At 39.2% G+C, this 13,643-nt stretch overlaps 1 long non-coding RNA gene across 1 annotated transcript in view; it reads right to left on the bottom strand.

Moving 5' to 3' along the window:
• Positions 1 to 2,137: 2,137 nt before the first annotated feature.
• LOC118350691 (uncharacterized) overlaps positions 2,138 to 13,643 on the bottom strand; it is a 233,844-nt gene continuing 222,338 nt past the window's right edge. Inside the window, exons 5-6 of the long non-coding RNA XR_004804953.2 lie at positions 4,023 to 8,476; positions 2,138 to 3,313 (exon numbers count right to left, since the gene is read on the bottom strand). This is a non-coding gene — a long non-coding RNA (uncharacterized LOC118350691). The remainder of the gene's footprint in view (positions 3,314 to 4,022; positions 8,477 to 13,643) is intronic.

The following is a 13,643-nucleotide window of genomic DNA, read 5'->3' as shown; positions in this document are numbered from 1 at the left end:
TTAAACTTTGATTAGTCCATAGCTATTAAATGTTATCTTTCTAAATTCAGAGTTTTTACAGATATTAAAGCTATCCCTGATGATGGACAGGATGAGAAACATGAACAGGACACTGGAATCTCTATCATGTTCCTGCACCAGAACATGATATAGCACATACTAAATATGCACTATATTACTTCTCCCACAACTCTACAAAGTTGTTATTAATATCCCATTTTTACAGGAGAGGATGCTCAGCTCCATAGAACTTGAATAACTTATCCCGAGTCACAAACATAATGGTGGGGAAGCCAGGTAATTAACCTATGCTAAGCAGCTAGGGCCAGGATTTATACTTGGTTTCAGGTATCTCAAATTCCCAATCAATGTTCATTCAATGAATTTCTATTCAATGGAATTTCTGACAGTGAGAGTTAAATAAATTATGATAACAAAATAATAGTAATAAATTCAGTAAGAAATTTGACAGTAAAAGGGAGGAAAAAAACAACAGGAAGTAGAGAAGAAAATTATATCAGGGGAGGAATTTTATTAATTTGGAGGAGAAACTTGTACAAGACATAAACCCCAAGAATCAGTTTCCCTAACCCATTTATACCTTGTATATGAGGTTATAACATGTATTAATGGATGCCTTCTATAGGCCAGACCCTGAGCTAGGCACTGGGAATATGACAGTTGGTGTAAGAGATAGGCACCCATCCTCACCTTGTAAGCTTCTAAACCAAGAGGAATAACCAATCTGAAATAGGTGAGCACAGTACATGCAAGTGGTCCATGAGAGTCTGTTATGGAATGACTATAGTGACAGGATGGGGCTGGCTAGTCTGAAAAGATCCCTGAGGAACCACAGCAGTAGGGACCATGGAAGGCAGATGAAAAAGCATGCATGGTGACTCTGAAATGAGCATTTGAAGAACAGAAGAACAGAAGAACATCTATGAGTGTTCTAAGCATTATGCACAGCAGAGAGAGCAAAGTGGGGAATGGCAGGAATGAGACTCCTGAGGCAGGAGAGGCCCAGGCATGTCCATCTTATGGAGGTTAAAAATGCTGAACTTTGTCATCATCACCAGGGAAAGCCATGGAACGGGTTTATGTGGGACAATGACACTTCTGTTTTTATTATTCAGTTCAGAGTGGTAACTGAATTAGTAGGGGGACCCGATGAGTGATGCCATGGGACCCTTCATGCGGGGAAGAAGGTGGGAAATGCCAGTGGCTCGGAGGAGGGCAGCAGCAGTGGTAGTGGAGGATGGATTCAAGAGATGCTTGAAGGCTAGGCTTAGCAGACATGGCAATGGATTAGCTATGGAAAGAGAAGGGAGATTTAAGAGACAGCTCCCACATTTCAGCTATTTCATAGTTTCTTACCCTCCTATGTGTTTGAACCTTGCAAAAAAACCACATTCTCAACTTTTTTCATAATGACCCCAGTTGGGAGGGAAGGGCAGCCATCCAGTGGGAGACTTTTAGGAACAGGTGAGCATGTGAGTCAGAGGCGATTTGGAACTTTTTAAATAATGAGTACAACATCATTTTCTTTTATTTTTTCTCCCTCGAAATAAAAATAGGAGAACTCACTGTGAAAGAACCCAAGTTTCTTGATTTTGAAGTCAGAAATGAAGTACAACTCATCGTTTTAGCGGAAAGTAGGGGGCAGAAAGCCTACAGCAAAGTAGCAGTCGTGATACAAGATGTGAATGATAACTTACCATGCTTTGAGCAAAGCATTTACCAAGTGTCAGTGTCTGAAGGCCAGGTCTACAATGCTCACATCATACAGGTAACAGAAATGGTTTGTGTGTGTGTCTGTGTGTGTGTGTGTGTGAATTATCATGAGTGTACATCAAAATATCCAAAGCCTTTTTCTAGGACATAAATTAAATGCTTCCAAGGGCACGTGAAATGTTAGATGGACTGGACAAAACCTTAGGCTACAGGAAGTTTGCAATTTCTGAGTTCAGTCTTCCTCTCTCCATCCCATGGCCAGTGCTCACCCACTTTCTCTTGGGACTTTGTCCACCACTTTGTCCAGCATGGAATCTACAGGGGCATAAAAATTGGCTCTTCATACCATGTGTAGACTTTAGTGGGGGAAGTCAACAGAGCAAACAGATAATTTAAATGCATATTATTTTTTTAAGATTTTATTTATTCATGAGAGACACACAGAGAGAGGCAGAGACATAGACAGAGGGAGAAGCAGGCTCCCCATAGGCAGCCCGATGCGGGACTCAATCCCAGGACCCTGGGATCATGCCCTGAGCCGAAGGCAGACACTCAACCACTGAGCCACTCAGGTGCCCCTAAATGCATATTATTAATGTTAAATAGAAGTGTCTATTTAATGTCATGAGAGAAAATAGGAGATACAGACTCTTCCTGGAGGAAAAGCATACGACTTCACAGAAGAATGATATTTGCACTAGGCCTTCAAGGGTGAGCCGGCATTTGCCAGGTGGAGCTGCAGCCAGACGAGCATGGACGGAGGCGCGAACACATGGGAGAGCTCCCTGGGTTCGAAATTTGCAGACATTTCATGTGAAAGACACAGATCTGCTGTTTCCAGGCCTAACCCTGTCTCAGAAAAAAGGCTTAAGCTATGAAAAAGAGAGCCTGTCCCTAAGGCTGTCTTGTGCAGGCTCTAAGACCCACTGACCCTTCATGGCCTCTCTCTCAGCTTCTGGACTAGTACCCAGTTCAACCTTTCCCTTCACAGTGGAATTGCCATTTTGTGTTCAAGAACCTGGGCCTCAGGAAATGCACAACCTCTTGGGAGTCCGCACAGGAAATCAGTATAAGACCCCTTCCTGGCAAAGTCGGCACCACACCCAGGCATTCCCTCTGGCCTCTGTAACCCACCCCCCTGCTGTGATCCAAAACCTAGTGATGATTACTTCCCTCTCTCTGAGTAGATGGGGTCCAGTAGCTAGATGACATGTTAGGACACTTTCTGGACAAGATCTACCCCAATGCTTTACTGTGTGGCTACCTCTACTTGCATATGGAGAGACACTTTCGTTTGCCTTCCAGTCCAGTTCCAGAAGCGCAAGTTCCCCTTCTGTTGGGGCTGAAAAGACCAGCGGAGTCTCGACAGTGTCGGAGTCTTGGCTCTGTGCCCCCCGACAGTCCCGGATACCCAGGATGTCCTCCACTATTTTTGCAGACTTATTTTGTATGACAGCACTCTAATCGCTTCAGTCACCAGCATGTTCCAGAAGCCCCTGAGATCTGGCAACAGCATGAAGGACAGATTGAGAGTGGAGGAAGTTTGAAGCCACGATGGGAGCATGAGGTCAGGCCAAGGCTGAGGGACACAGAGGATAAAAAGAAATAGAAAAGAATTGTAATTAGTCCATCAGCTTATTCCAAAACAAGGTCTTGAAATCACTAATAGAATTAGTTTTTGATTAAAATGTAATGCAGACTAACAGATCTCCATGGAGAATGATGCAAAACTTCTATCTCATCCTCAACACTACTTTGATAATATACTGATCAGGATCTAAATTTGTTAGCATGAAATCTAGGTTGTTTCATTAATTAAAAATTCTTCTAAAATGAGACTTTCAATAAGATAGAAAAAAAAAATCCACATGTGGCCCGTTTTACAGGCAAAACTTGAAGCAGGAAAAGCAACAAATTAAAGACCCCCATTCACTATGCAGAGATTTCTTTCCTTTTCTGGTACTGGCATGAATCTAAATGTAGTTGGAAATCTTCTGTTCAAGCAAATTAGAATTTTTTTCAAGTACAGTACCTCACTTAATTGCTCTTCACATATATCACTTTTTTTTTCTTTTTCTTTCTTTTTTTTTTTTTTTTTTTTTACAAACTGAAGGTCTGTGGCAACCCAGCATCAAGGAAGTCAATAGGCACCATTTTTTTCCAACAGCATTTGCCCCCTTTGTGTCTGTGTCACAGTTTGGTAATTCCTGCGGTATTCACACTTTTTCATTATTATTATATTTGTTATGGTGATGGTGATCAGTGGTTTCTTGAGATGGAATCTATACCTGGTGAAATTTGTTGAAATAACAGCAAAGGATTTAAAATATTCCATAAACTTAGTTGATAAAGCAGCAACAGCAGGGTGTGAGAGGACTGGCTCCAATTTTGCAAGAAGTTCTACTGTGGGTAAAATGATTCCAAACACATCACATGCTACAGAGAAATCACTCATGAAAGGAACAGTTAATCAATCTGGCAAACTTCATTGTTGTCTTACCTTAAAAAATTGCCACAGCCACCCCAACCTTCAGCAGCCACCACCCTGGTCAGTCAGCAGCCATCAACATCAAGACAAAATCCTCCACCAGCAAAAAGATTACTACTCACTGAAAGCTCAGATGATGGTTAGCATTTTTTAGTAATCAAGTATTTTTAAATTAAGGTATGTACATTGCTTTTTTAGATAGAATGTTAGGCCAGGGCAGCCCTGGTGTCTCAGTGGTTTAGCGCCTACCTTCCTCCCGGGGCGTCATCCTGGAGTCCTGGGATCGAGTCCCATGTCAGGCTCCATGCATGGGGCCTGCTTCTCCCTTTGTCTGTGTCTGTGTCTCTGTCTCTCTCTCTCTCTCTCTGTCTCTCAAAAATAAATAAATAAATAAATAAATAAATAAATAAATAAATAAACAAACAAATAAATAAATAAAATATTTTTTAAAAAAGAATGCTAGGCCGTTGCACACTTAATAGACTACAGTATAGTGTAAACACAACTTTTATATGCACTGGGAAACAAAAAAATTCATTTGACTTGCTTTATTACAATATTTTTGGATTTGGGTGGTCTGGAACTGAACCCTCAATATCTCTGAGGTATCCCTGTGTTTTTGCGTCTTGCTTAAATCTGTAGTTCAAAACATGTGCTACTCCTTCTGAAAGTTGTTTGAAAGTCCTTTGAATGGGCCTGCAGAGTACTTTTCCCACCCGTTACCTACTATGTTATAAACGTAAGCTTCAGCCATTTGTTGCCATTCCTTTGATCATTGTTTTTGAAGTGTTTGACAATTTGTGATTGTTTCATCATGCATTTGTCTGAAAAACAGACAGTTAAAAATTTTTTAACTCATCTTGTAGATTGAACCCTTATCTAATAGAAGAGCTGCTTCCTCACAGGTTTTTGCTGTGGACCTGGACAGTGGGATGAATGGCCTCACCGAATATTCCATTCTCTCTGGCAACCAAGGGGAAGCATTCCACATTGACGCACTGAGTGGTGTGATCACAGCAAATGTGATTCTAGATTACGAGCTCACCAGCTCCTACAGGTCGGTCCCAGATTCAGATCCGTTTGCTTGTTTATTCGGCTTGTTTCTGACAAATGTGTTGCTTCGGCCATGACTTCCTCTCATGTAAGCTTAGTTATAAAATGTGTTTTCCTTTGATCCGACCTATGATCACCCTTTCAATATACTAAAGGAATCTTACAAAGTATTTGCTCTTTGGAAAAGGTGATTAGATGAGAAGTACCTTAGGGTCCCTTGTAGTTCTTAGCTTTTATGAATTTTTTTATGCTACTAAGTACTAAATGAGAGACATTAGAAAAGACAGTATTTGTGAAATGCCTACTAAATGATAGAACACTCTGCTACTTTTTGTTGTTATTGTTTTAAAAAATAGTGAAGACAAAAAAAAAGTGAAGACTCGGTGACATTTCTTTTTTTAATTCTTTAATTAATTCTTCTTAATTAATTCTTTTTAAAATTCTTTTGTCCACAACTGTGTGTGGACAAAAGTACAACCCTGTCGTCAGGTCCTTGTTGCAGTACTGGGTTCTGATGGAAATGATCGGATTAAGCACACATTCAACATTAAATATATTTTTTTGTCTACAGTTCAAGGTGTACAGAATTATGCAAATTCTATAAAAGAGAGAATAATGGTCTCATAGTTCATCTAGTTATTTTAAAAAGTCAGTGCTACAAAAATCTAGCGATATATACAGATATATTTATGGCATCACAGTCTATAAAAGAAAAAGGAGGACTCTAAGGAACCAAAAATGTTCAGGAACGGGGATTGCCGCAAACACGGCAGCCCAGCCTCCCATGGAATACCACCATTTGACAAGAGAAGGTGGTTTCTCTGTGAGTGCCACTGAGGAGAGAGCTCTAGGTTATATGGGGATGTGGGGGAAATAACCAGCTGCACTCCAGAACTTACTCTGCAGGCCAATTTGAGTCAAGGCGCACCCATAGACTTGGATGACTTCAGGAAGAAAATATAAGAAACTTAACCTTGTCTGTCTCTGGAGAAGTGGTCACAGGGGAAACATGTGAAACAAAAGCTTGGCTTTCTCATTGTGCATTTTAATATATTCATATCATATTTTTGTATGGTCTTCCAAAAGGCCTTGCACATAGTGTTTCCTTTCATCCTTACAGTCGCCCCCAAAGAAGCCAAGTTAGTCATTTTTTCATTCACTGATAAGACAGCTGATATGGGGTGGCTTGCTCAGGGCCACAGAACCATCTAGTGATCACACAGAGGCTTGAGTCCAAGTGTTCTGATTTTGACTCCCACTGTTTCCACTGTACAAGCTACGGAGCAGACCTTCTACACAGAGGAAAACCAGGCATGTGAAAGCCCGGAGTGCCAGTGTTCTCCTAGGCCAGACTGCTTTCATGTTTAATGAAGAAAGTGCAGTAGATGCATGTGGCTGAGCTGATTACAGTGGGATCTGTTACAGGACGGGTTGAATTCATTAACCTCTGAAAACCTTCCTGGCTCTAAAAATTTGATTGTTTAGTTCTTTTTGTTTAATATATTTCAAAATATGACTTCAAAAGCATTTGCAAAGTTTAAGGCCTTATCCTGTATTAACTAGTAGGATTCTGTTCGGTAATATTTTAATGTAATCAATTGTTATGATGCTTATTGTATAAATATATTAAAACCGGCTGTATGACTATGTTACAACCAGTCTCTGCTACCTTGTCTCTACAGTCGTTTTACGCATACAGCTGATTTTCTTGCTCTGTAGATGATTGTAGGTTAAGTCTCAGCCCCATGCCACCTGAGTGATGACAAATTCAGAGCTTATTGAAGATCTGCTGTGTTCCAGAAACTAAGCACTTCTGGATTGTAATGACCTTCTGTCCTTATGTTCTTCTTACTCAATGGAGCCTAATTAGCAATTAAATCAGACTCCTTTAAGCTTTTTCCTATTTGCGTCATTGTTTCAATGTTCCCAACGTCTAAATTGGTCCCAATATTTAAAAGTGCCCCTCTCCAATTCACCATGAAGAATTTAACTCAAGGCCTGGAGAACTGAGAGAATTTGAACTATACACACAGGGCCACAGAGAGATACAGAGACAACCACACACAGACACACAGACACACACACATACACAGTCTCAACTATCACCAGAGCAAGGAAGTATTTTATTTTATTTTTTTTTATTTTTTTTTTTTAAGGAAGTATTTTAAACCTTCTGCCTGTTCATGCTTTCCCCTGTATCCACCCCCATGTGGCTTCTCTTCCTCCTTAGTGCTTTCCCTGATACTTAAAGTAACAGGAAATATAGGATCACTTTTCCCTTGTCTACTGCATAGTTAGTGGATGCTTTGGAAATGGTAACATTCAGCTTTTAACTTTACTTTTGAAGTACCGCTATTTGTCCAATTGAAGAAAATATTCCCAATTCTAAAATGAAGGAGAAAAAGATATTTTCAGTTCTGATTATACTCAATATACTGAGGCATTAAAGAAAAATTAAATAATTTTTAGGCCTCTTATTAAGCCATATATAAGAAAGCTCAGTGGAGAGGTGATGACAAACTATAAAATAGACCTTAAGTTCTATCTGACTGATATTTCTGAATTTTTAAAAACTATTTACGAAGCATGAGGCTGGGGATGTAAAGACACATGCCACACTTCTTGTTTTTGGGGAACTCAAAAATCAAGCACCATTATAACCCATGGCAAGAGGCATATTAATAATCACAATAGTTGCCATTTATGGAGCTGCTTTAAATGTCGATTTCTCATAACCGATTAAGATTTACAGAAAGAGGAAATTAAAGTTCAGAGAATAAAGTTGTTTGCCAAGAATACACAGCTAGTAAATGGTAGAACTGAGGGGATTCTTGCCCGTGTGAGTGGTCTTAGTAGGGCTTCCTGTTGTAGCATGTGAATGAATCTGCAGAGTACATACCTGTGTATTTATGAAACAGAATGGGAAAAAAAAAACTTTAGGCAAATAAGAGTTAATTTAAAGGTTTAAATATTCAGTTTCTGTAGCAAAAATATTCAAGTTCAAAAAGCTTGAACTCTTTATTGGCAGGAGCAACGCCAAACTCATACTCTCCACTGAGGGCTTGTTATGACCGTGAGAAAAATACTGAAAATCAATTGTGTGTAGAAGGTAGGAAGTCAGCTGAGATGTTCATTATCTTTTCCAAAATACATGACTCATAAACAGCAGAGTTGGGACTGCAGCCGCATCCTGCTGACTCCCTGTGAAAAAAAAAAAAAAAAAAGAATAAAAGACATTTCAGGCAAAAAGCAGGAAAGTCATGCATATGCAAAAGTGTTTAAACAGTATGTTTGGAAGTAACAAGTGGTACAGTGTACCTGAGAAGCAACTGAGTGTGGGGTAATGAACAAAAGGCTGGGAATGTGGAGGAATAGGAGGAAGGTGGCCAAAGGTACAGAGTTTCAGTCACAAGATAAAGAACTACTGGGGACATGATATACAACATGATGACATCGTTTACACCGCTGTGTGGTATAGTTGAGAGTTGTTGAGAGTAGGTTTAAGAGCTCTCAATACAAGGAAAAATAATTTCTCTCTTTTTTTGTATCTGTGTGAAATGATGTCAACTAAATTATTGTGACAATAATTTCACCATATATGTAAGTCAAATTCTTATGTTATACACTTTAAACTTACACAGTGGTGTATGCCAATTATACCCTGGTAAAATTGTAAACAAATTTATGATGGTCTGAAAAACAAAACAAAACAAAACCAACAACAAAAAAGAGACTGGTAGGTAGCAGGCAAGTTTTAAGGGTCTCTATATCCCATGTAATGGAAATTGTACTTGATTCGATAGGCCATATAGAAGTATAAGCAGTTGGGTGCATGCTCAGATCTTTATTTTTAAAAGACATCTGGTAACAGATGAATTGCAAGATAGGGAACCAGCATCAGACAGATTAGTTAAACTAGACAATGACTGTGAAGAGTCTACTAATGAGGATGAAGCAATGGGCATGGTAGAAGAGAACATACTTACTAATTAACTCAGGTACAGAAGTCATAGGAACATGGCCAATAGTTGGATTTATTCAACAAGGAAAGAGATAGAAAATGATTCTGAAGTTTCCTCATAGGAAAGGCAGGAATTGGAATTGGGGTTGGAATGGGGATTGGGATTGGGATTTTTCTGGGCATTTTGAATTTGAAGGGCTAGTGCAAAACAAAAGTTAAGACATTCCTTAGGCAATTAAAATACTGATCTGGAACCTGGGAAAGGGGTTTCCATCTAAGATTTAGATTTAAGATTCATTTAGGAAAAATATGTAAAATGGAATTACCTAGGGAAAGTCTGCAAAATGAGAATTTGGAAGATTATCACTACTTGAGGATCAAGCATACAAACAGAAGTCAGCAGAATAGATTCAGGGAATAAGAGGAACAGAACCTGGAAAAGATGGTCATGGAAACCACAGGGAGAGGTTAGACTACATTTAAAAAAAAGTTTCAAAATGTGTTTGGGTTAGAATCAGCTAAAAAGAAATATTCCTCATTTTAAGGAGTTTAAGGAGATGTTATATATATATATATAGGTATATATTTATTTCCACAAGCTTTCTTGATCTTTCTGCTTTTCCATAGCATCTTGTTCTTGTTTCATGCCTGTATTATCTTCTGATAGCTCTCCAAGAACATTAATTAGAATTTTTTTTTTTATATTTTCTTTTGTTCTTTCAAGATCTCTGGTTCTTTGGGGTTTATTTTTTTTCCTTGTCTGTTCTACACTCTTTTTTTCATGTTGGAGAATTTCTGTAACTAATGATCCGTGGTTCTGAGTGAGGCCACAGCAAAGTCATTAGAGTCTCTGAGTAGGCTGGCACAGCTTATGACCAGCACACTTCACTTTCAGATGAACCAGAGAGGAAGTTGACTACTTTGCAGAATGACATACAAATAGAGAGGCTTCCTTTTTTCCTTTGGGAAGGACTTTTATTGCTCCAAGGATAGTCCTTTTATGTTCAAATTAAATAATACTGAGTATAAAAATTAGGCATTCTTTTGCCTGGGAGTAAAGAGCAATGGGCAAAGGATTAATTGTTCTGTATTTTGAGTTTAAAGTAATCTTCAAGTTATTTTTAACTCAATATCTCACCCTACCCCTTGTCATGTCTTGTGTCTCTCATTGTTTATGTGGGGACAAATCTGTTCCCCACTCATCCTTATCTCCCTTCAATATATTTCAATCTGTGGTTTCCTCTTACCCACTTGTCTATAACCACTCCCAAATCTGCTTGCATTTTCCAGAAATTTTTTGAGACTTTTTACCACCTCTACCCACCAATATCTTCTTCCATTTTGTTTTAGCCTTATGGACAAATACCTTATTTTCAATTCTTCTGCTACCATTACCATAGAATCTTAGGAGGAAGAAAAGATAAAACCTGTGTAGATATAACTGAAGTCACAGCTCTTCTTTTCATAGATGTTTCTGATGTTGGCTGATATTTTTGTTTTTCTGAGAATTTCAGAAGAAACCTGCAATTCTTGGTAGACATTTAAGATACTGTTGAGACAATATTTTGAAAAATCACCTACCACCTTCAGTATTTGTTAAGGCAATAGGGAAGGATACTTCTTGCTCAAGGTCCCATCTAAAGTTTAACACGATAAAAGAAGCTTCCTGTGGTTGGTTGAATAGGAGAAATATGCTCTGAATTAGAATGGGCTGGTTCTAAATCTGCTCAGTTTCATTTTTAATCTCTGCTGATGTACTAATCAGAGCAGCATTCTGAAAGCCAGAGCCAGTTGGACTGGTTACAACCAATAATTTTACAAAGACTGCCAAGGAGCCATCAGAGAAAACTTGAGGTCTCCCAGAAGTTACATGTAGAATCTTGGTGGGTCTGCCTTCATAGTTTTTCATCTGTTCTCCAAGCTACTGAGGAACTGTTTACTCATTTTTATATTTTGAAACTGAATTGTATATTTTCCTCCATATCAAAGATTCTAGTTTTTTTTTAAGTTGACATAGGCATTATATAAAACCCCTGATATTGTAACATTGTAAAAATAACGGTGGATGCAACTCTAGTAGAACTGACAGAGCCATAACTTTGATATCTTGGCTGAGCTTTTAATATGACACTAAGGACGGGCAGGCAGCAAAGGCAGAGAACATTATGATTTGTTTATTTTTAGTAAATATTTTCCATATGTACCTGACTTAGGTTCATGCTAACAAAACAAACTTTCCAGATGGAATGATTCCTAAGCTCCAGAAGTGTGAAATTCAAGTAGTCGTTTTACTAATGTAGCAGCTCTGGTAGTGTAGAAGGCAGCCTGTGTGCGTCATGAACAGTAGATAGACAGTGATTATTTGCTATTAAGTGGAATTTATTTTTTTAATATTTATTTATTTGAGAAAGAGAGAGAGAGAGGAAGAGAGGACAAGCAGGAAGCAGGGGGAGGGGCAGAAGGAGAGGGAAAAGTAGGCTCCCCCTGAGCAGGGAGCCTGGTTGTGGGCCTTGATCCCAGGACCTTGGGATCATGACCTGAGCCAAAGGCAGATGCTTCACTGAATGAGCCACTCAGACACCCCTATGTGGGATTTAAACCAAGGAAGAGTTAATGCTTATTTTACATGTAAGATTGGAAAGACAGAACACTTACTCAGGTAAGCTAAGGGAAAAGAAAGTAGAATGTGTCGACTTCCAAGACTCAGTTTCTTAAAAGCTAGTATCAATCACGGACTAAGACTAGCATCACTTCTGAGATAAAGATTGTCTTCTGATTGATAACTCACATCACTACTCAGCTACCCTCCTGGAATTCATAGTGTTTAGAGGGGAGTGAAAAACTAATGATTATACATTAGGGCATAATATATGCACAGTAAGAGAGGCATGTTGAAAATGTATAGTGGACCTCAGTTAGTAGAGCACAGGCTTTCCAGTCAACCAAGACCTGGGCCTGAATCCTGGCTCTGTCATATAATACACTCATAATCTTAGACAAGTCTTGAGAAAACAGCCCTCAACATATGTTTTAAAAAAATCAAGTAGAATAGCTCACATGCCCTCAAGAAACTTATAGGAGAGGCAGATAATCAATGCGTAAAAACAAAGGGTGATGACTGCTCTGTTAGAAAAAAGTACAGGGTGCTGTGGGATAGAGAAAGAGGCATCCAAATCAGACCAGTGGTCAGGGAAAGCTTCCCAGAGATGTGAGCTTTGAAAGATCAAGAGGGTGGGTAGTACAGGGACAGGAATTCCAGGCAGAAGCCAAGTCAGAAGAGGTCATGTGTATGTATGTGTTCAAGGCCCGGACTACCTCTGGCAGACATGGAGAGCCAAGGAAAAGTTTTCAATAGAGAAGTCAGATTTTCAGTTTAGGATGTTAGATGGAACTGTTGAATTGCAGTGTGTGGGATTGACAGGGGCAGTAGGAAGATTGGTCAACAAACAAGTACTATAGGTGGGAAAGGATATAATGAATATAGAACATTCCAGGTAAAGATGATGCAGGGATGAGGCTACAGAGACCAACTTGCCTTGGTTTGCTCAGGGCTGTCCTGGTTTTATTTATTAAAAAACAAAACAAAACAAAACAAAACAAACCCTGAAAGTCCCATGTCCCAGGAAACCTTCAGTCCTGGGCAAAGCATGATGGTTGATCAGCCTGCCTGAGGCTCTGAAGGTAGGACTCAAGTGGTTGGGAAAACTGATCCAAGTGATATTCAGGAGGTAAAATCTGTAAGGCTCATAATTAGTTGGATATTGGAAGGTTGGTGACAGAAATGGAAAAGTTGAAGATACTAAGAAGGTTTCTAATTTAGTTACTGAAGATAGGTGTACCATCTTCCAAGAGAGAGGAAATCATTGCATGTAAATTATTTCAGATCATGGACTTTCCCTCCTACTCTATAGTTGTAGCCAATCATGCATTTTTGTGTGTGTATTAATCATGCTGCATCCTCTCTTAATTCTATAATTGCTATCAGTTTTGAATTTGGATCTAAAATAATATCAACAGGGATCCCTGGTGGCACAGCAGTTTGGCGCCTGCCCGGGATCGAATCCCACGTCGGGCTCCCAGTGCATGGAGCCTGCTTCTCCCTCTGCCTATGTCTCTGCCTCTCTCTCTCTCTCTGTATGACTATCATAAATAAATAAAAATTAAAAAAAATTAAAAAATAAAATAAAATAAAATAAAATAAAATAATATCAACACGAAGCAATCTCTTAATGGCTCTATCTTGTGTTGTTACAGTAAAATGTAAATATGTAGCAATATCCAGGCCATGCATGGTAAGGTGGAGGTAATCTTCTTATCCAAAGACTGGATATTGGGGGATCCCTGGGTGGCGCAGCGGTTTGGCGCCTGCCTTTGGCCCAGGGCGCGATCCTGGAGACCCGGGATCGA

Source organism: Canis lupus, chromosome 15 (genome assembly GCF_003254725.2).
Source record: "Canis lupus dingo isolate Sandy chromosome 15, ASM325472v2, whole genome shotgun sequence".
Taxonomy (NCBI): domain Eukaryota; kingdom Metazoa; phylum Chordata; class Mammalia; order Carnivora; family Canidae; genus Canis; species Canis lupus.
Note: the sequence above shows the minus strand (reverse complement) of the source record. Positions and strands in the feature narration are given on the sequence as shown.